Here is a 23,692-nt window from a genome sequence, read left to right as displayed (position 1 = left end):
AAAAGTTGGGGTGGATGTTATGTAGGAGATGCTGGTTGGCTGATGGTTGCCGAAGGTCAAGGCTATAATTGTCATTACGAATCAAGTAATAAACTGGTTATATTATATAGTCCAAATAGTATATATATAAAGACTGATGAAAGAACGTACAACCTTATTTATAAAAAGAGTCTAACATTTCAAAACAATCTCATTTCTACGTTAAGATTTGTGTTTTTTTCCAGTGTTCATAGGAGGATACAGAGCAAATGTTTTGGCGATCTATGTCAAATGTATGTATTTTATTCAATCTTATGAGTAAGTCATAAAAAATTGTGCTTTGATTTTTGAAAAGTACAAAAGTACAAAAGACAAATAACATTGTACAACATAAAACATCTGTTTTGAAATTTGCCTAATTTGCCTGATTCTTACAAAAACTGGCGCTTAAAAACCTGACAAAACCAAATACTTTTCAAAAGGACTCAAACCAACGAATGGAACGTATAGTAAACAATTGTTATATTTCAGACATTGAACATTCATTTTCCCAAACAAATAAAGGTCGACTATGCGTGGTTTTATAGCAAGCTTAACTTCCCACTTCTATGACATTTAATTATAATTCAACCATACTATATTTGTAACGTTAGATATTATCTCCCATAATCTGGAGAAGTAATTTGGCCGATAACGTGAATTCTAAATCAACAATATAATTATGACCTCAAATAATTAATCAACTGTTGTATATTGTTATTTAATGCAATCAATTAGTTATTGTTTCGGCTTATCAAGGAAAAATTCCGAAAAACAGGAATCAAAATATCGGACGACCGAAATCGAACTGTTTTTATTTCTTTCATGATCTTCACATTTTAGAAAAATATTGTCTCGCAAAACTGAAACACTGGAGTCATAGACATCCTTTCAGTACAAAAACAACCTTTATCATTAGGCATTTTGCCGAGGAAATCTTCAGTACCTTTATGAATTTTCTATTAATATCTTCTTGTTTTTAGGAATCAACTAATATATTATGGTGCAAATATCTTCAATTATGTTACATAAATTCAGTTTAATGTATCGCTCTTTAAACATTTTATCAGTTAAATCATCGACATGCCAGCCGTTTACAGACCAAACTGATATTTGTTCAATCCCTGTCCAGTTATCATATAACATGTATTGCTACAAGTTATGTACCAAGACTAAACCAGAGACCAAGTTGAAAGAAAAAATTCAGAACCTGAAGAAGGAGCTTGTTGTCAGTAAGAAAGATACTACGTTTAGAGATTTTCATTTTTTGAATTCGTTTGAATTGAATATTGTTTGTGTAGGTTCAACTCGAGCGTCAATGATGAGACTTTTGTAGACGGGTCGCACATTTGCTATTCATATTTGATCCTGGTATATATGATCAGGTATATGTGTATTAAAAGTTAAGGCAAATGTTTATTTGAATAAATGTGTTTGCACAGAGATCAAGTAAAACAGCATCTGAATATCTAAATAATATATGTGGCTATGTTTTTTTGTATTTTGTTATTTCTCAAAAAACTGTCTTGATCACTTTGTTGGAACATAATGTTTGTTTGCTATACAAAGTTCTGTTTTAACGATTTTTAATATTGAGGTATCACCTTTTTCGTTCTTGCTGTTCAAATCATTTAAATGGATGTCTACGAGAAAACCATGCAAAATCAAAAAAAAAATTATGAAAGGGGTTGTGGAATTTTCAGCTGATTTTGGGTTCCTAGTAAAGTTATAAGTACATCTACTAGTTCTATGGTTAAAAAATGACAATTTATCTCAAATTATGTGAATACAGAACAATTCTAGTTTAGTACCAAATTTACTGGAAAATGTTGTTGAAAATGGACATTTTTGGTTTTTTTTATTGAATAGTTCAAAGTATTATATGACAAAAAAAATTTGTTTGGCCTTAAAATTCAGACTTTCTACTAAAATAAACTGTAATTTGTATCTTATTTCAACCTTTATTTTTGTTTTTATTTTTATTGACATAAATGTGGGTTTTTTTTAATTTGAATTCAGCCTGTACTGAAAATGTCCATAAAACCTCAAAAGTCACTCAAATTGAAAAAAATATTTTGTTAAACGTTATGGTTCACTACAAACTAGTATTCCTTAACGGGATTTTGGTTGCAAATTGATATAAGCTTATTTGAATAAAAGAGGAAAAACTGAAAAATATAGCTAAAATTATCTCCCTTTGTAAAACTCTTCACAATAAAAGGTAGATTTAGTGTCAATAACAGAAGGAGGGAAATCAACAAATGTGCAGAAGGATAGGAAATAATGATATTTTTGATGAATATGGTGTAGCCAAAAACTTATTTTCATTGAAAGAGTGTAACAAAGACATAGCAAACCATGTGGCAAAGACATTCCCACTGCCACTGGGATAAGTCTGATCCTGATCAGATAGTCTAGACATGACTCATGAGGCTAGACTATCACTATCATGTCTAGGTTTCAGACTCACATTTTAAAATGCATATGCTGCAAACATGGACAGGAGTTTGATTGCAGTAGACAAGAAGACAAAATGAGTTGCTGCCATCCTTTCATGACCCTTCCAAATCTAGCAACGAAAATTCCAAAGAGTGTAACAAAGACATAGCAAACCATGTGGCAAAGACATTCCCACTGCCACTGGGATAAGTCTGATCCTGATCAGATAGTCTAGACATGACTCATGAGGCTAGACTATCACTATCATGTCTAGGTTTCAGACTCACATTTTAAAATGCATATGCTGCAAACATGGACAGGAGTTTGATTGCAGTAGACAAGAAGACAAAATGAGTTGCTGCCATCCTTTCATGACCCTTCCAAATCTAGCAACGAAAATTACAAAGCCAAAACTTTCAGTTGGTTCTGGTAAGTTTGTTATTTTTTTTTTTGTGGTTAGAAAAAGCAATTTGACACCATAAAAAGACCTACTGTAGAAACATCACATCAACACATAAATATAGGAAGAAGAGCATAGACCATTTCTCTTTGGGGAAAAAAGGGGGGGGGTATTTACATAATTTCTTTGAAGCAAACACTGATTTAATTTTCATTGACATACATTTATAATGATTTAAAATTCTTTTGAAACTAAAAGATTTATGTGTTTGCCTTCTAAATTTTAATTGAAAAACTTTTTTCTCTCTCAGTCTCTCAAGAAATCTTTAATAATAATGATAAATATATATTCTATTACAAAGCCCTCCGGTATCAGGTCTGTTCGCCCTGAGTTTGTTTGCCAAATTGTCAATAGAGTCCATTGACTCTGGGTTTTTTTCTCCTAATTTAAAAATAATGGTTGCTTCAAATCCCTTTTTTTTTAAATACAACCCATTGAAATAGAAAACATTCAGTATAGATAGATATAGGAAGATGTGGTATGAGTGCCAATGAGAAAACTATCCATCCAAATAACAATTTATAAAAGTAAACCATTATAGGTCAATGTATGGCCTTCAACACAGAGCCTTGGCTCACTCGTTCCGAGTGAGCCAAGGCTCTGTGTTGAAGGCCATATATTGTATCAATCTAACTGCATTGTACAATGTATATGTAGTACTGGTAAATAGTAATTTAGGGGTCCTTTATCATGTTTATAGCTTGTTGTTCCATTAAGCTATAAACATGATAAAGGACCCCTAAATTACTAGTGTAAAACCCTTCGAACAGGAAAATCGATGGTCTAATCTATATAAAAAAAAGGAGAAACGAGAAAAACATATAAATTACATAAACATACGAAAACTACTGTACATTTATGCCAACTCAAAAGTATGTGTGTTAACCGCACTACCCTTACCTACCTTTATTTTTATCCCTACCCTAAAGATTTTTGTGACAGGTTTTGATGAAGCACTGTTAAAGTCACAATATAGCTCCCAAAGAGTTGTGAATTTCCTGTCTTTATTCATTCCTTTACCAGTACTACATATACATTGTACAATGCAGTTAGATTGATACAATATATGGTTCTCAAACTCAAGAAAATGTTTTACAGACTATGAGCTGGTTTTTTTTTCTCTCTAAAAATTGGTTACTGTGAGACTTTTTCTTTAGATTTCCTTATAGTGCAGGTCATGTATCACAGTTATAAACATGGAAAGAGAACTTGTACATGTCTTTACTTCTATCGTTAATAAAATAGAATCTGAATAGAATATGCTTACAAATGTATTCCAAATTAAAGGGCCCAAAAGGGGCAACATGAGATTATAAGATTACAGATTACTCAGATAAAACAAATTCAAAATAACAATACTGAAGAAATGAATTACTTGATGATGTGATTGATATCATAGCATTTATGACATTTATACAAATTAATTATCATATCTACAAAACTTTTTTTTATCAATGAACCAATGCATTATGTTAAGCCAACTTAATGTACAATGTACATGTAGATGTAACTAACTGTACTGATCATGCAAATGTACAAATATACAATATTTTATTTCTTATCAACAGGTTAATGTTGAAGATGGAAAAGCACAAAAATAATGTTAAAATGAAAGCAGATATGATAGGAGATCATACAGGTAAATATATGATATAATTGATAAAAAAAAAATGAATCAAACAAGTCATAACAAGAGACTACTAAATAGACAGCAAATAAGACCTGTGTTGTGGCATTAGTTGTGAAATATAATCATATATAGAAATTGGTAATTGACCAGTTACATTTATCATTGTAAAAACATGATAAATAATCAATAAATTAGATTAACCCTTCAATTTTAAAAGTTCAATCTGGTAAACAAAAAGTAAAAATTACACACAGAACACTCAAATTATTATTTTATGATCAATTAAGGGCCATATCAGTACAATTTACACAACAAAATTTTCATTACTCATCATTGGAATTGTTCTCTTTATAAGAATTAAACCTAGAAAAAAATATGTGTTCTTGTCAGCTTGACACTGAGATCCTCATTTATAGTATACATGCATTTATGGTAAACCTGAAGACTACATTTGTATTTTTCATTTTTGAAAAAACACTTTTACCATTATTACAGCTATTTTCCTAATGCGTGTAGAGTAAAACTTTGGTAGGTTTGCTTGCTCTGTTTGTATAAATATTATTCAAGCTTTGTAATTAAGGTTGATATCTTCAAACAATAAATATAGGCATATTTGAACCTATATGGAGTATTTTTAAATTTGATTAGACGTTGTGTCAATTGCAATTGTACAATATACAAACAAACCATGCAAGCTAACCGAAGTCTTAGATTTACATGTCTTAGGAAATTAGCTGTAAAATTAATTATATATTTGTTTCCAATGCTTATTGTTTTACCAATTTCAAATGTTTTGGCTTGTTTTTAAATTGGTCTATATCAGCTATAGGGTCAAAAGGGTCCAAAGTTAAACTTGATTTCATAAAACAATTGAATAATTGGTGTTCTTTGATATTATGCAACATTAAACGGTGTGTTGTACTTTTTTGGGTTAAATACTTCTCATATGTTTAGATTTTTAATATTCGTTTTCAAATTGCAAAAAGGATCACGGGGGCAAAAAAACCTTTGTTAGTTTATTAAAATATTATTGAAGTTTTTTTTTCTATGCTAAATGTTATCATGCATTTAGCATGTTTTGAATTATGATTTGGGCTCAGTTTTCAAGTTGATTCAAATTGGGGTCCAAACTTAAACTTTGTTTAAATTCATTAAAAATTGCATATATGGGGTTCTTTGATATGATAAATCTAATCATGTCTTTTAGACTTTAGATTTTGGATATTGGCACAAGTCCAATTTCAAAATCATTAGTTCTTTTACCACATTTATTCTGTGTCAGAAACCTACATGTATGATGTGTCTAATAATTCATCACAATCCAAATTCTGAACTGTATCATGTGAAACAAGTTTGAATGAAGTGTCTATATAGTGTCCCCCCCTCCCCCAACCTGATAAAGGTGCAATCTCTGCATTTGTAATAGAATGTACCCTTGAGCTGTTTTATTCTCATTGTTGAAGGTTGTACAGAGGCATTACAATCATTTCATTTGCAATCAATACTCATCTCCCTATTTTTGTATTGTCATAACGTCATGAATACAAGATGAAATCTGCAAAATTAACTTCATTAAAATTAAGTTTGCTGCAGCTTGGAATAAGAAAAAAGTCAAAAATAGGTCCATTTTTAGCTAGTATACTTTATTTCTTATTCTATGTACTGGAATGTCAGAGTTGTGATAATCGAAACACATTTTACACTAAGACAAAGTTAATAAGTAATTTCGTTTGAGGAAATTTCAATCATTTAATGCATATATGGATAACAATTGTTTTCTTATTATTTTTTACAGACATTTGGTGATCCAAAAATAACTACAGTTCATAAAAGAAGACTGATTGCTGAGACACATTTTTGTTGATAAACATGTTTATGATGAAGAAAAACTTAGATAATATTACTGATACTTGAATAAGGCTCTGATCTGTCTTTGATTTTTCCTGTTGATGTTAAAAAATTGCAAGCTCAAATAAAAATAAATTGAAATGGAACTCATATGCTTTGAAAAAAAAGGAAAAAAAACGGCAATGTGAATCTCGCTGAAGTCTTGAAAACCACCAAGTCAACACACAGTTGCAACACAAATGAGAAGAGAGAGATATTTGCTAGAAAATAGAATGTTCTCACTGTCTCACCATCAGCAAGGCTTTCTCATCAGCGAATAAGAAGTCTAAAATTACTTCTGTATTAAAAGGTCATCAGTATTGAAGACAATCAAGAAGATTACGAATATACTTGGCCATTTGATAAACATAATAATATTTTCATTTGTCAGAAATTGTTTCTTAGATTGACTAACTAGTTTTATTGATTGAATTATTAGTATATTACCTTTCATAGTTCATGTTACATGTATGTAAATTCTTATAAGATAGTATGGAAACAATTTAATACTTCCCTAAATTCCATACCTAATGAAACAATTGTCTTGTGCTGCTAAGTCAATTCGAATTAACTTTTATGTATGTTTATAATAATCTTATTCTTGCATGTAAGCACCATTTAGTGTTATTGTATCATCTTCATTGATTGTTAAATATAATACTAATGATATAAAAATAATAACATTTATGATCATTTATACAGATTGAGATATTTAAAAATTTATCAATGCTAAAAGAGAATTTATAAATTTAGACATTTTTTTAGGAGAATTTTAGAAAGTACTACAACTAAAGCAAACCAATAGTATATGCTCAAATGCACTATTAACTCTCTCTCCAGATAACCAAATAGAGATATGTTTATATTTTATTAAATTGATGAAGTGTATGTAAGTTTAAATTAATATGTACATGCAATTTTAAGGTTTTAAAAATCAGCATTTTTATTGGATTATCTCCCTTTGTACAATAGAAATTCAGATTTTATCCACACTGTCTCAGGTACTCATGATCAAAATGACTTATATAGTAACCAGCATGCAAGTAAAAGGTTGCAACATGTCTTAATTTTGTTTACCTGTCAGACACAACTTCTGAATGTCAATACTTAAGATTTTTCAATATGATGAACTTGACATTGAATTTCATATCATTTTTCAGTAACCAGAATACAACTTTAGTAATTAGCAAGCTGCAATAACCAAAAATGGGATTACTAGGAAGAAATTAATGGATTTTACTCTTTAAAGTAATAGGGACAAGTGTACTAAAGGAATTTGGAATAAAAAAAAAAATACCAAAAAAAAATTGTCTTTGGCAGCTCCCCCCCCCCCTTTTTTAAGCCGAATGCTTACTATTGTTTGTGAAACAAAAATCCATTTCACTTTGAATTTTCTATGTGATTTACCTATATTGCATGTTACAATCTGTATAATTCAAGTATTTATTTTTTAATGCTTGGTTTCATTAAAATATGAGACTTTCCTCAATTTATTGCGAAAATACAAAAAAAGCGGGGAGGCTATCTAAATGATCAATAAAATCTATAAAATTAATTTGCAACCGAAATCCCTTCAAAATATTTTGAACCAAAGAAAATGCAAAGCATTTCTGAAATTTAGGGTAAATTAAAGCGACTTTTGGGCTGTAGTGTCTGTTTTAGTGTGATTTGATGAAAAGGCCATATTTTTTATCATTTTATGTGTTTTGCCACACCCTTATTTTCTATATATATCATTATGTTTAATAAAATTATGTGATTTATACTTCATACACATCCTATCTGTGCTATTTAAGTATTTAAACACTCAGAAGTATTATAGTATTTATTTCTATTTGAGAAATGCATGAAATTTATGCATTTCGGTAAATGCATCTATAAATAAACTCGAAAATACCCTAAATCCCTATCGTTGCCATGGTTACCAGCAGTGTAAGGGCTTAAAACTTGTATGACTTTCATATGAGGTCAACCTGAACATGTCAGCAAAGTTTCATCAAAATCAAACAACTTTGCATGGAGCACCATCTGCATGGTTTTCTCATAGATGACCATTTAAGTATGGGTGATGTATGTTAAAACGATTGCACATCGTGAAGATCACTGTATTATGCTTATTGTCCGTCATTATCGAGAAGTAAAATGTTAAAGGATCATTAGCTACGAGATACAAAATAAAACTAGAACATAATCAATCATTGATGAAAGTGAAATAATTATAAAAAAAAATCATAATCTGCCCTCTAGCAGAAAGTTTGGTGCGATGGTGAACTATTCACTTAAAAACTAATAATTTGACCTCATTGAAGCCGTATGTATGTGACCGTCAATTAAGCAGAAGGGTTACGCATAATTATATACAGCTATGAAAAAGAAAAAAATGTCAACATTGAAAGTAAAACAAGGATGAAGCCGTTTGATTGGCTGGTTTAATCCATAAAAAAGCTTTCCTATACAACTCAAAACGATAAACTAAAATATGAAACCAAACAGACCTAGAAAAATCTAAATACACGTGATTGATGTCTATTTATATTCATATTTTGTTTATATCGGGTTACCTGCCCCTCACAGAGTCTTTGAACGTTATTTCGGTGTTTCATAATATGAGGTCTACACAAAAATTACACATTAAATACTGAAACATATTATCGAGTCCATGCAATGTTAATTGTTTATATTTGACATTTTGTAATATGGATACACGTTTTAGTATGTTTCAAATTAAACATGAAAATTTGAGCCAAATCGGTGAACAGAAATTGTCTTCCAGTGAATGGTTGTAGCACTCGAGGTATAAATGCTATATTTATCATTTGCCGATAATCGGATACTGTGCAAATGCATACACAATTGAATTAACATGAACTGTCATCCAATTACTAGTACGTCTATATATTGTCAAAATGGATTGTTTCTGCTTTACGGGAACTTAACCAAAAACAGTGTAAGTAAAGTGTTATACTCTCCTCCATTTAAACTAAACCTTTTGACTAATCTCCTCTGTTGATCTTAAATTAACAAAGTTTGTTATATTTAGAAATCCATGGAAAATTACAAACATCTTTAATGTAAATTTGCCAAATTTAGATACATGGAATAAAATTCTTGGTTTTCTAATTATGAATCATAGTAAAAAACATAAGGCGGTAGAATTGATTGCATTTCTTTAAAGCCAGTTGTTGCTATTAAAATGGGTTTAATCATGTCTGACATTATTGCATATTTAACCAAAATGTGTATGTCTTTTTATTTTTGGAACACAAATTAATGAGTGCCCCTGACAACAGATATTTATCAAAGACGATGGGTTTAGTTGGAACAGCATGTATTGCGGTCGTTGTTGGAATCCTTGTAGCATTTGACTGTGTCAACATTTCTCAAATAAAGTGACAATAATGAAATAGGATTGTACTGATACAAAAATCTAAGAAGTAAATGAACTTGAACGAAAGCAAGAACTAAGAGTCGTTTGAACTGACTAAATGTAGAGTTGTTTATTCACTTGCTATTGCAAATATGACATTTTTGTTAAATCAGTCCGAATTAGATTAATAAAATTGAGTATAGAAATGGGGCATATGTCAAAGGGAAAACATCACGACCAACGAGCAGATAACAGCCGAAGGCCACCAATGGGTCCTCAACGCAGCGGGAAAATACCGCACCCAGAGGTTGGACTCACCTTGCTTCTTAATAAACATGTGTTCTAATTCAGGTAAAATGGATGTCGTACCAAATTCCAAAACATATAAATAAACTTAAATTAAAAAAAAACATACATGACTAACATATGCTTTGGTCCAATAGTAATGAACATATTTCTATCATAACATACTGCAAATCTTCTTGTACATTTGACTGCAAAGTTTGATAACAACTACCTGAATGTGTTAAGTTGAATCATCAGCATTAAATATGTGCACCAATTTTTCATCTATATAGGAAGGTCATTTATGTTTAAAATAAACAGAAAGGGTCCTATTATGGAGCCTAGGGGAAACCATACTAGATAACAAGTTTTTCAAAATGAGTCAGTGTGTACTTGTTGAGTTCATTCATTCAAATTGGATTTAAAAAACGAAACAGCAGCATCATCAAATTCATAAGTTTCAAGTGTGTGTTTTACAGAGAATATCATGATATACCATATCACAGGCTTTCTTAGAATACAATACACTGCTAAGTTGAACAGTTTAACTGCTAAGTTTGGCTATATTTATTGTCAATTTAAGTTCACCTAGCCCCGATTTCGAAGCCATGCTACCTTAAAAGGAAAATTAGTACAGCCAAACATGCACGAATAAAAAGGACGAATAATAGTCCCTTGATTGCAAAATCCATTTTTTTCTCAAAGAAGACGAAAGTTTAATTTTGCGGGGTACAGACTATAAAAAGTTATTTTCGAGAATGGAAGCTTGCTAGTTTTCAAAAGAATTATAAGAACAAATTTTAATTCCAGAATGTATAGTTTCCCGAGGTTTTCTTAAGGCTGCTTGGTGGTTTAAATTATGAGAAGATAGCTGCTCTATTGAATGTTATTTGCTTTCAGATAAGACCCAATCAATTGGGTCACCGAACTCGTTTTCTCGCTAAATATAAAATACGTTAATTTCCAACACATTATTTTGTTAAAGTTATTTCATCTTAATTAGGTCTCCTTACACTTGAGTTATCTACCCTTATTTTGCAAAAGTCGAAAATATTTTTTTTTTGTAAAATACATCCGTAAATATGATTAAACATGTTTTTTTTTTTGTATTTACGTGAAATTTGCACAATTAATCTAGATCGATTTTTAGCTGGTATTTATGTTGTTTGTTTGATTTACGAAAATGCTGTGCTTCATTACAATTTCTTATGTGTCAATAGTTACCTTACGTGATCTAAACATTTTTGCTCAAAGACGTGGGGTATCCATCCATGACACGAAATCAGTAATTGCACAGTAAAAGATACATAACAACCAATAGTAGTTCAGAGTTTGTTGAATGTTCAATGATATTTAACAAGTTTTATTTAAGTATTTACTATACAAGTACATAGAACGTTGTTCAAAGCATCAAACCCATATATTAATATTCAAGGTTTGAAACAAAGATGTCTGAAACTTGTGTTGCTTTTAGCACGCTGTGTCTGTATAAAGTATGATTCGGCATTAATACAATTAATTATCCTGTTGTTTGTCTTTTGGTCTTTTTCATATCTTGCCATATCGTTGTCAGTTTATTTACGACTTCCGAGTTTGTATACCCCCTTGTTATATTTCGTCTCTCTTCTGAATGAGAAAGAAACTGTATATTAAAATTTGATATGACAGAATATAGAAGATAATTTATGTGCTAAAGAAAAACATTTGTGATAATATATTTTGATGATTTATCCATAATAAACTACATGTATAATTTGTTGAACGAAATATTTTGAACCTAAATCCACCAATTGATAACACATTTTCAAAATACTGATGGGTTCAGTCGTGGAGTATGACTGTCAATTGATTTGATATGAGACCAAAGACAAGGATACTATTTTGGAATCGACTCAGGCTATGAGGGCATTGATACATATAATCATAATAATAAAAAAATAATGGATGAATGTATACCCGTGCTACATAAATCTTTAGACACAAATATTGCAAAAACACCTGTGCAACCATAATGACCAATGTGTTCGTTTCTCCGCATGAAAGCCATAAAGAACATCGTTTTAGTGTGCAAATCACATTACATAAACTGCTTGACAAATGCATAAGATGTTAACAATATGGAAACCCAACATATACGCACACGACACTAACCAAGGAGGAAAGGTCTGTTATATGTTCCTTTTGAATTGCATGCTAAGATGAAGAATTGAATCTTCCCTCACTTTATTAGATACCTGAACTACATTAGTGTCCTTACAACGTTTAATTGCTGGGTCTTTCGCATGCTTCAAAACCACTTTCTATTATATGTAGCAACATTCAAGCAGCGCCTGCTCGTGGAGTTGATACGATATGGCAGGACTTGCATGTTCTATCATGATTTCCTTAATATAAGATTGCTGTACACATGACTACTTTTCAACCATAAGTTCTAAGTGGTAAATGTTATGGACGCCATGATAGATAGGTTGAGCGTTATGAAATACCTGTTTCACATACTTCACCATAATCTCGTCAATTTCACCCGAATGCGACCATATTTGTACTTACATGAGCACCACGACATGTGCCACATGAAAAAGTTCTGTTTACACTTCCGGAGTACCTGTGATTATTCCTAGTTTTGGTGGGGTTTGTGTTGATTAGTGTCACTTTTCTATGTTGGCTTTTGTGAACTTTTGTTTGCCTATTTGTATCTTTGTTTCTTTCTTATAATAGCCATGTCGTTTGTGTAATTTTTGACTGAGTTTGAATGACCGCTGTGTACCATCTTTATATGTATAACACATGTACCGTTTAACAGGTGAAATACAACGTAAGATTGACACACATCCCGACTTACTGAAAACAATTGTATTACCATTACTGTAGTGGATTTATTCTGAAAGTTGCCAGCTAGACTGATTATGGATTAATAATTTATTGTTGACAGTGTTTAAGAGTTTGTCAGAATAAAATATCCGTATTGATTTAGAATGCATTTATTAGTATAACGGGAAAATTGATCATGAATTACTTATATTACACTTTGTTTTTTGCCTGAAAGAGGTTAGTCCCAGTTAGTTAAAAGAAGACACACGACCGGTGCCACATGTGAAGCAAGATCTGCTTACCCTTCCAGAGCATATGACATCGTGTTGCTTTGTCTTAAGTTTTCTATGTTGTGTCATGTTTGCTCTTCTTTGTCTGTTTGTCTTTTTTCTATACATGGCGTTGTCAGTTTATTTTCGATCTATGAATCTGACTGTCCCTCTGTTATCTTTCGCTCTTCTTTTAAAATTTTAGCTTCTCTTATAAATAATATATAATCACAAAAATACTGAGCTCCGAGGAAAAAATTAAAACTGAAAGTCCTTAATCAAATGGCAAAAAGTTCAATAACATCAAACGAATGGAAAACTACTTTCATATTCCTGACTTGGTACAGACATTTTTTTTATATAGAGGATGCTTTAGTTGATAGTTTTCTTTGTATCTACTAAAATTGATCGGGCAGTTTTCCTACCTGAATGTATTGGCCCAATAATCAGAATGTCACTACACATATATTAAGAGTCGACTTCTTCCCGAACTCTGTATTGAGTGACCTAGAGTTTGATTCTTACGTTTGTGTATGGCAAACAACAATTTCTTACCTGTTCAAAAATAAGCTAGAATCTCTTTTGACTTAGGTTAGCCATATTGAAAGAGGATGTATATTCAGTTGTATAGGAAAAGATAACAAAATATATATATTTCTATTCGGTACTGACGCATCAAACCTATCTTAGGTCATAAAGGTATTGGATCAGAATCAAGAACGGAGTGTTGAAGACAAACTTACTATATTTTTGTCTGTACAAAGTGCACGAAGTAGTGAGTTCATTATGTTATGCGAATTTCTGGAATATCAACTGTCTGTTCCATGAACTCCTATTGACAGCAATGCACAGGAAGTTCCTTGGTCTTTACTTATGCGATTTTCAATATTTATATATCTATGAGGTTTTCGTTTCTTGGAAATCTTAAAATTCCCAGATACGATATATTGTCTGTCTCGGCTTTGGACATTTTTTGCATTTTGTTTTAAAAGAATGTTATTTTCTTAGTATGTTCTTCTGATTATGCATCTACTCAATCATAACATATAAACCCTCAAATGAGTATTCAAATTGACACAACAAGTCGTCAGCATATTTGTGTAGACAAGATGTCACTTTGATAGACACATGTTGTACAGAAAAGCCAGTACTGTATTTTACTTTTCAATGAACAAAAAGTCAAATCACAAAAATACTGAACTCAAAGGAAAATCCAATCGGAAAGTACATAATCACATGGCAAATGGGACAATAAATCATTTTGATCTGAACATCATCTGAAAAAGTCTGACCAAAAATATTCAATCATGTCCATTCTACGGTAAATTTGAGTTATCGTTTGTGGTAAATTCAGTACTATTCAGACAATACTCATAAATAGCTTTGAAAACTGAAGATAACGAAATGATTTATTGTCAGTATTTTACATCCTGATCAAAATGACCGTTAAGGTCAGCATCGGTTTACTTGTATTAGGTTTCATTTCATACATATATATCTTAATTTATCTGAAATTAGGAACTTTAACTTTACTTTACGACTGTACATTAACGTATGTAATTAACGCGGACTGAATTTCAGATGAAATATTCACAAAATTAAAAAAGGAGGGAAAGTGAAAATCATCAGTGTTAAAGTTGTCTTCCATTTTGTCATCAATAACAAACAAAATCACATTAAAAAAAAGCTTTTATGCGATTTGTTAATATATAAGTTATCACAAGACATGTACAGAACCGCCTATCGGCCGTACAACCCTTAATAAATATTCGTGATTTTTCGTTGCAATTTGGGTTAAAAATTGTTAAAAAAATACAAATGTTAAGAATATTTGACGAAAAAAAAAAAAACACTTCAGTGAACTTAATTTGAACAACAGAAGGTACACATAATTTAAAGTGTCATAAATAACCAGCAGCATTCAGTGTATCAAAGTCCGCGTGTACAAAGTTGATGTGCAAAATCGTTGATTTAACGAGTTAAAACGTTGAAAATCTTTATCGATCCATTGAATTCGTTTCTCTATGTTACAGCTTGGAAACGTCACATTCCATTTTAAAGCGTTTCAGATGTAAACAAGATTTTCACAAGTTTTACCATTTGTTATATATTTTTCACACTTGAGCTCTCTGGCATTGTCTCAATCATCCGAGTTATATACCTGGGAGCTTGCACCATTGAAGGTAATGGAGGGCTAGCTGGATTAGTGACATAACAAAATTTAAAAAAAAACCGTCACTGAGGCCAGGACTTCCCTAGTGAAGAGATGTCTGTTTTCAATCGTACCATATCTTCTTATATATATATATATATATATATATATATATATATATATATATATATATATATATATATATATATATATATATATATATATATGAATAGGAAAAACTTAGTTCTCATAAAGAAACAAAAGCATACAAATCAAAGCGCATAACATCATATGACGTTCTAACTAAGTAACATAGTCGACGTGGTGTCATGATAGTGAGATTCCGAGTATTGTCTAGAAAATAAAGTGTATCTCTCCATGGGATTCGAATCAGCTATCATGTAGTGGAGCTGTTTTTATAATATAGTACTAATTACATAACTAATGAAAGTCAAGCTTAAAAACATCGTAAATATGATAGCGGTCTTGGATATGTTCAAAATGTCTTAGTCAAACACCTGGTTGCCTGTCTTCGATAATGAACTCACCGAATACGAGCTACTCATTACTGAATTTGTAAACGATGGTTGCCCCAAGTGTACACTTCGATGAAACCGGATATGGCATCTGTGTTGTGTTTATTTTTTGTGCGGTTCATGTCGACCAGTCTTATGTTTGACGTTTTGTAGACAGTTGTTTTTTAGTAAATTTCTTAAATCATGGTCTGTCGTTTTTTTTCCCTGTTTTTTTAATGTCCCTTTCATATCGTTTGTCTCTTTGTACAATATTTTTACAAATCTAATCTTACTGTATGATTAGTAAATCTCAAAAATTGATTAATAACCTATTTGTGTAAAATATGAATACAACAATTTAGGCATTCCATATCAAATAAAGTCTTTTTTTTTACCATGCGTAGACAGAAGATAAATATCGGAGTTTTATCAATGACAGATACATATGAATTAATCATCAAGTGGTGATTATAAATTATGAATTTATCTATATTGTTTGTAGCAAAAAATATTTTAGATCATTTATCAGTGAAATCGCCAGTTCGTCCACTTTATTATGTGTATCGTCATCACTCTCTGGAATCTTCCAACAGGATAAAGGAATCTGCCATGTGTCGTTTCAGTCCGGGAAAAGTTTAAACACGAATAGGTCATTTGTAGACTCTGATGCAAGTGTCTTGTGTTTAGAGTTGTAATGCTTGATCTTGATAACAACCTCATCACTCGTCGGTGTATATGTAACTCTATACAATCCTTTCGGAATCTTCTTTTCTTTAGTCCATGCATTGGTTGGGATAAGTCGGTATGTCTTTTCAGGACGATGTAAAGAGTTCAAATGCAAAGTAAGTTCCTTTAGAAAACAAGAGTCACATATCAACTGCTGTTGATGTCTTTCTGTAATCTTTTGTACCGGATCTTCATCACTGAACATCTCTAAAGTCATAGATATTTGATTCTGTTCTCTAGTATATTTGATCATTTTCTGTTTTTCTTTTACGTCAAATGAAAAACTTTCCCCAGTCGCGCACCAAGATGCAAAGTGTCCTGATGTGATGTTCGGATCATGTTGACGAAACTGCGCCTCTGAGCGAATTTTCGGTGACGAAAGAGACCCTACCGGTACTACCTGTCCACGGTTTTTCTCCACAAGAGACAACGCTCTACTTAATATTTTTGCATGGTCATACGTTGGACGACCATAGTGCACTAGATGAAGACCAACTGAAGTGGCATCTAATTCTGGGAGAACTTCCTGAACAACCATATCATGCTGTTTGAAATCTCTTCCAAATAAATTTTTTACAAGTGACAACTGGTTTGTACGGGATGCATGAATAATGTGCATCTGCACACGACCACTATCCTGAACGTTTGTAATGTTAGAAAGGATAGCATGATAGAACTGCATGTTTCGTTCACAAACAATATGGTCACCAACCTGTACTTCGTTAATATTTAAAACTCGTCGATACTTGATACATTTGGTACATGCATATTGACTCGTCGGAGAAAAATTTAAGAAATCGATTTTGTCTCTGCTGAACATATTAACTGGTGAAGAAAATCTGAAAATATCAAGAGGCGTGTGTAAAGGTATAATTAGCAGCCACCACACGGACACCTTCTGATGTCTGTATGAAAATCGTGAAACAAAATTTAACAATGTATATCCAGTAATAAAAAAATACATTTTAAGATTTTAGCCAGAATTCATTTTTATCTATAAGAAAGGTTCAACTATACTCTTTTCAGTCCTTTTTATACATATCATAAAGGAAAACATCACTTAGACATATGGAGTTGGACCTTCCAAAACAAAAGTTGTAAACTCCAATAAAATAAAACATACACAGTATGATGTTCAATCGAATAGTAGTTAAATAATATTAATTCCAAATGGAAGAAAAAGTCCAGATTATTATTTCCAACGTACGAAATATAAAAAAAAATGTGTTCCTAAAGGGTAAAAATTAAAAAATGGTACTCTAAACCACGATGGGCGATATTATGGTTTCTTAGTTGATAAATATATGACGTGGCAATGAACTTATTCATCCCGTCATTGTGTTATTGCACTATGGTCAATTTATGAATTATTTTCTTTAATTTTTGCTGATATGCTTGTCTATATTCCATTTTATGCTTCTTTATTTCATATATGTTTGTTTTTATAGTAATTAAGAATATAACACAATGTTGACCGCTCTACCTCTATTTTTAAAATTTTTACCTATAATGTCTGTTTGATTCACACATCGTTGTCAATATAATGGAATTTGATACAAAAGTCATACAGTGAGAGGTTTAGCTATTTTTAAATCCAGGTTAAACCCACCATTGTTTACATAAAAAAATACCGTTTCCAAGTCAGGATGTGACAATTGCCATCCATTCCTTTGATGTGTTTGAGCTTTTGATTTTGCCTTTTTGATTATGGCCTTTATTTTTGAATTTTTCTATGAGTTCATATTTAACTTCTTGAAACTGAAGAGTATTTTTTTATCATTGTTGCCTCGTCCATGGAAGATACCATTCTAAATCAGAGCAAGTTAAAACGTCTAATACATATATATATATATATATATATATATATATCTACCATTACCTATTATCCGAATTTCGATAGATGATTTAATATTTTTTTAACGTTCAGCAGCTGCAAAAACCTAATACTTTGTAGGAATAAAACTTCAGGTCACAATACGAAAATACTGCTTTTATCAATTAAAAAGATACAACAGGTGCAACAGCACTTGATTATTTTCCTTTTAAACAACATTAAAATGTAGGCGATAATCTATTTAAAGTTTTATTGAGATATGGCTATACATAAAACTTTTCTATTTGTCGCGTGAAGTAATTTCGGACATAATCTATTTACATTTATTTATATAAAATTCGTATAGCAAAATACTCAATTGTTGTAAATTTTTTTTTGAGTTGCTGTCCTATTCAGGTATATTCCCCATGTTATGTTAGGGTTATTTTTTTTTTAAATTTCATTTGTATTTTTTTGGAATATTTCTTGTTCAACAAGATTATAACACGCTGACTAGATATACCTTTTTGTTAAAATACAGTAGGGACTTGGAAATTTAGTTTAAGTATTTAAATGGAAAGAATAAAGGCCCAGCCTACAATTAAGTTAAAAAATACATTAAACTACTCGTGTACTCTCTTAATGACGTTACTGTAGAATATTTTCTACAGAGCTTCCAAGTCTGAGGTTTTGGATGCAATAATGATAGTATTCATAATATAAGCATGACTTGTACTCTAGACGACATGATTGCATATTAGTAATAATCACATGATGTAATATCAGTTTAAGGTAATAAAGAACGACCTTTAAGTTATTACATATTTGTAAAAAAGCACACGATTTCACATGTTTCATATCAGTAAAAATCACATGATTTTATATCAGTAAAAATCACATGATTTTATATCAGTAAAAATCACATGATTTTGTATCAATAAAAATCACATGATTTTGTATCAGTAAAAATCATGTGATTTCATATTAGAATGTAAAAAAAAGATACGAAAAATAATATAATACAAGTCCTTTATCAAAAATCAAAAACTCAAACACATTTGGGAGTTTAAAACAACTGTCATAATACTGACCGGATACTCCGGTTTGAAATTAAGGAGCAATATCAACTTAATGCATTCTTGTTTTCAAAAGGAAAAGTCTAAACATTTACTGTCTTGTCATAACACAAAGCTGATAGATTGTCAAAATTATTAGTATTTGGTCACAACGAAAGTTAAGTGACACAATAGAAGTGTAGTTTTAACTTCCAAATACAAAATATGTGCCAACCAATATTATATTGCCAAAACAGTGTATACAAAACGTACAAATTATGCTACATGACCATATTTGGAATAGGAAACGAGATATGGATTAAAGATCTACTGTTTTCAGATTTAGAATAACATTTGAAGATGATGTCAAATCAATTTTATGAATAAATTTAAAGTTAGTTAAAAAGTGGGGTTCGTGTTGTTTATTCTTTAGTTTTCTATGTTGTGTCATGTGTGCTGTTGTTTGTTTGTCTTTTTCATTTTTGGCCATGGCGTTGTCAGTTTGTTTTAGATTTATGAGTTTGACTGTCCCTTTGGTATCTTTCGTCCCTCTTTGATAGATTGATACTGTAGATGAATATAGAAAATATAAATTCATTTGATGGAAAAAAAGTTATATAAATTTCAGGCGTTCCATATAGTTTTCAAGACAGTCCGGCATACATACAGCAAAATGCAAAAACTCACATATTATTTTTTTTTTTGGGGGGGGGGGGATAAGGAAACATATACTATGGGGAAAGACATTCTAGTTAACAATGATTTATTAGTTGATATATCAGATGACATATTATAAAACTTTAAAATAAGGAAAACTGAATTGTAGAACTGTCAAAATTGACAAAAGCATCCCAATGGGCAAATAATCGTCAAAACTTCACAATCTAAATATACTCAATCTATAAGGAGTTTAAGTTATAATCTCAATATCATAAATATAAAAACAAGAAAACAAGAAATAACCACGCCAACTATACCTTTTAAATAAAATGCTATTTAGAATATGTCATCAAGGAAAAATCCAAAATTCAGGAATTCAAAATTGATACTTTACATCTTAAGAAAATTTGTTAAAGGAGAAATAAAAATGAACTTATGGTAGGTTAGGAATTCCTTTTTGAGATATTCGATATATAAAAATGTCGAAGAAAGTGTTACTCGGACATTTACCTTATATTTAGCCTTGACAATCATTGGATCTCAAATCATAAGAAAAGAAATCTAGGTTCTGGTAAATGTCCTTTTATGCGATATCAAAGTCATTTATGAAAAAAATGAGTGAAATTGGTCAAAATAGTTTTCCCCTTTATCGATGGAAAAACCCAAGAAAACCGAACATCTGAAAAAAAACACCTTAAACCAATATGAGAACATACTTCATCTGAAATGTATACTTCTTATGAAACCTTACTTGTCTTAACCATAATAACCTATCTATACAATATGCTGGATTTCAAAGAAGAAATAGGAAAACGTAATTGTATCTCAAAATATCTAAACACTAAATCGGAAATTATATTGCGACGAAAAATTTTCAACATACAAGATTGTTAAATGATTGAGCAATATGAGCTTTGTATATAAAAAGAAGATGTGGTATGATTGCCAATGAGACAACTATCCACAAAAGACCAAAATGACACAGACATTAACAACTATAGTTCACCGTACGGCCTTCAACAATTAGCAAAGCCCATACCGCATAGTCAGCTATAAAAAGGCCCCGATAAGACAATGTAAAACAATTCAAACGAGAAAACTAACGGGCTTATTTGTATAAAAAAAAATGAACGAAAAACAAATATGTAAGACATAAACAAACGACAACCACTGAATTACAGGATCCTGACTTTGGACAGGCACATAATAAATAGTGTGGCGGGGTTAGACATGTTAGCGGGATTCAAACCCCCCCCCTCCCCCTAACCTGGGACAGTGGTATAACAGTACAACATAAGAACGAACTATAAAAATCAGTTGAAAAAGGCTTAACTCATCAGATGGACAAAAATATAAGTGGACGTGGCCGGGTACTTATACATCCCGACACAAAAAGACACAATGAACAGATCTGAGAGTACTGTAAACCAACTAATTTTCGCGAGCGATTTATTTTCGCGACATTCGCGAGTACAAAAATAACCCGAATATAAATAGTCGCGAATATGTACAATTTGGATCTATACCTATTTAACTACATCAACATGATCAAGCAAATTTGAAAATCGTGAAATTAAATCGCCGCGAAAAGTGTTAGTAAGGAGTGAACGCGAAATAAAGTATCCGCGAAAATAAGTTGGTTTACAGTACTCGCAGTTATCTGACAGCTAGTTCAAAGCCACTAACAACTAATAAAAAAATCATGCATCTAAGACTAAACTATCAATCCGTACACATCCAACATCCAGTGGATTTAGTGTAAAGACATCATAAAAAGCCAGAGAAAAACATGACCTTGTGTAATTTACTTATGAAAACACAAATATGAATCGATTAATTGTTTGTTGTTTAACGTTCATAACAAACATATGGAAAGGTGTGTGTTCTTGTTATTAATAATCCATAGCTGAATACCTGTTACAATTATTAACAAAACATTTCGGTACATTGTTGCCATTTGATTTGGGACTTTCCTTTTTGAATTTTCCTCGGAGTTCAGTATTTTTTTGTTTTTACTTTTTTTGTATAGAGATTTGACTGTATTTACCGACAATTGTCTTTCAATCCTATTATATTATTTACATATTAATCAATGGTTTTTATGAATGATGCATCTAATATACAAAGATTAAACATAGCTGATACAATTTATGAAAAGTACATCCATTTTATATATTCGGATGAAAGTAAAATGTATACTTACACAATAAACTATAGTATATGTATTCTAAATGCAATATGTCATTTGAAGCTTGAAATATTTATATATAAAAAAAAAGAAATTTCTCTTAAGATCGCATATTTACCTGCACCAAAAGTCACGGTTCTATTAAGGTACATGTATATCCCCTATGTAATTCAAGTTTGTATGATATGATAAAGGGATTTTCTAAAATTGCATTTGCAATTTTGTTTTGTAGAGTTAGTTGTTCAACATGAACTATTATAAGAGTTAAACCAAGGTGTAGAAGCAGAACGCTGATTAGATATACCTTTTGTTAAAATACAACAAGGACTTCAAAATAATTTCCATCAATGGAATTTTAGTTTCTTGTGTACAATTTGGAAATTAGTATGGCGTTCATTATCACTGAACTAGTATATATTTGTTTAGGGCCAGCTGAAGGACGCCTCCGGGTGCGGGAATTTCTCGCTACATTGAAAACCTGTTGGTGACCTTCTGCTGTTGTTTTTTTTTTCTATGGTCGGGTTGTTGTCTCTTTGGCACATTCCCCATTTCCGTTCTCAATTTTAAAGAATAAAGGGCAGGCCTACCGTTTAGTTAAACAATACACACACTTACCTGTGTACTCTCTTTGGCGTTATTGTGGAATATATTTTACACAGACCAGCTTCCAATCTTATATAAGATCGACATTATTTTATATTAGTAAACGATCACATGATTTCTTATTAGTAAAAATCACATGATTTCATATCAGTTTTTAGTACATGATAATCAGATGATTTCATATCAGAGTGTAAAATGTAATTACGCAAAAATACTCATTTCCAAGAAAGATTCAAAACAGAAAATCCTTTATCAAATGGCTAAATCCCAAGCTCAAACACATTTACGAATTTAAAACAACTGTCATATTCCTGACCTGGTACAGGTTCTAGGGCATTAATTTATTGCATGCGTAGAAGGTACGCTTTTTTTCTTCTATTGAATAACTTTACTGGTTTCTGTATCTAATTTTTTCTACAAGCTTGGTTTTACATACTTGTCGTAATTATTCTAATTGTTGAAGTAGTTGCTTTGGTATCCTTGACTTATTATTGCTGATGTCGAGAATTACGGGGGACATTCAAACTCATAGATAAAAATAAACTGACAAGGCCATGGTCAAATAAGAAAAAAGACACACAGACAAATGATAATACACAAGACAGAACATAGAAAATTAGAACCTAAGCAACAGGAACGCCATCAAAAATGGGGTTGATCTCAGGTTCTCATGCAGTGTAAGCAGATGCGGCTCCACATGTGACACCCGTCGTGTTGTTCATGATATAACAAACCCAGTAAAAAGTCTAATTCGGTAGTTCACTGTTGTGAAAAAGGAACTGGATTGTAGGTACCACATAAGGAACGTATATGA

General features: G+C 31.3%; 1 long non-coding RNA gene across 1 annotated transcript; it reads right to left on the bottom strand.

Annotated features, from left to right (window-relative positions):
* Window positions 1-16,198: 16,198 nt before the first annotated feature.
* On the bottom strand, window positions 16,199-23,023 carry LOC143055986 (uncharacterized). Its single transcript, XR_012972193.1, has 2 exons — window positions 22,891-23,023; window positions 16,199-17,398 (listed from the first exon to the last, which is right to left on the bottom strand). It is a non-coding gene; the product is annotated as an uncharacterized LOC143055986 (long non-coding RNA).
* Window positions 23,024-23,692: the final 669 nt, after the last annotated feature.

This window comes from Mytilus galloprovincialis, chromosome 13 (genome assembly GCF_965363235.1).
Source record: "Mytilus galloprovincialis chromosome 13, xbMytGall1.hap1.1, whole genome shotgun sequence".
In the NCBI taxonomy this organism is placed as follows: Eukaryota; Metazoa; Mollusca; class Bivalvia; order Mytilida; family Mytilidae; genus Mytilus; species Mytilus galloprovincialis.
Note: the sequence above shows the minus strand (reverse complement) of the source record. Positions and strands in the feature narration are given on the sequence as shown.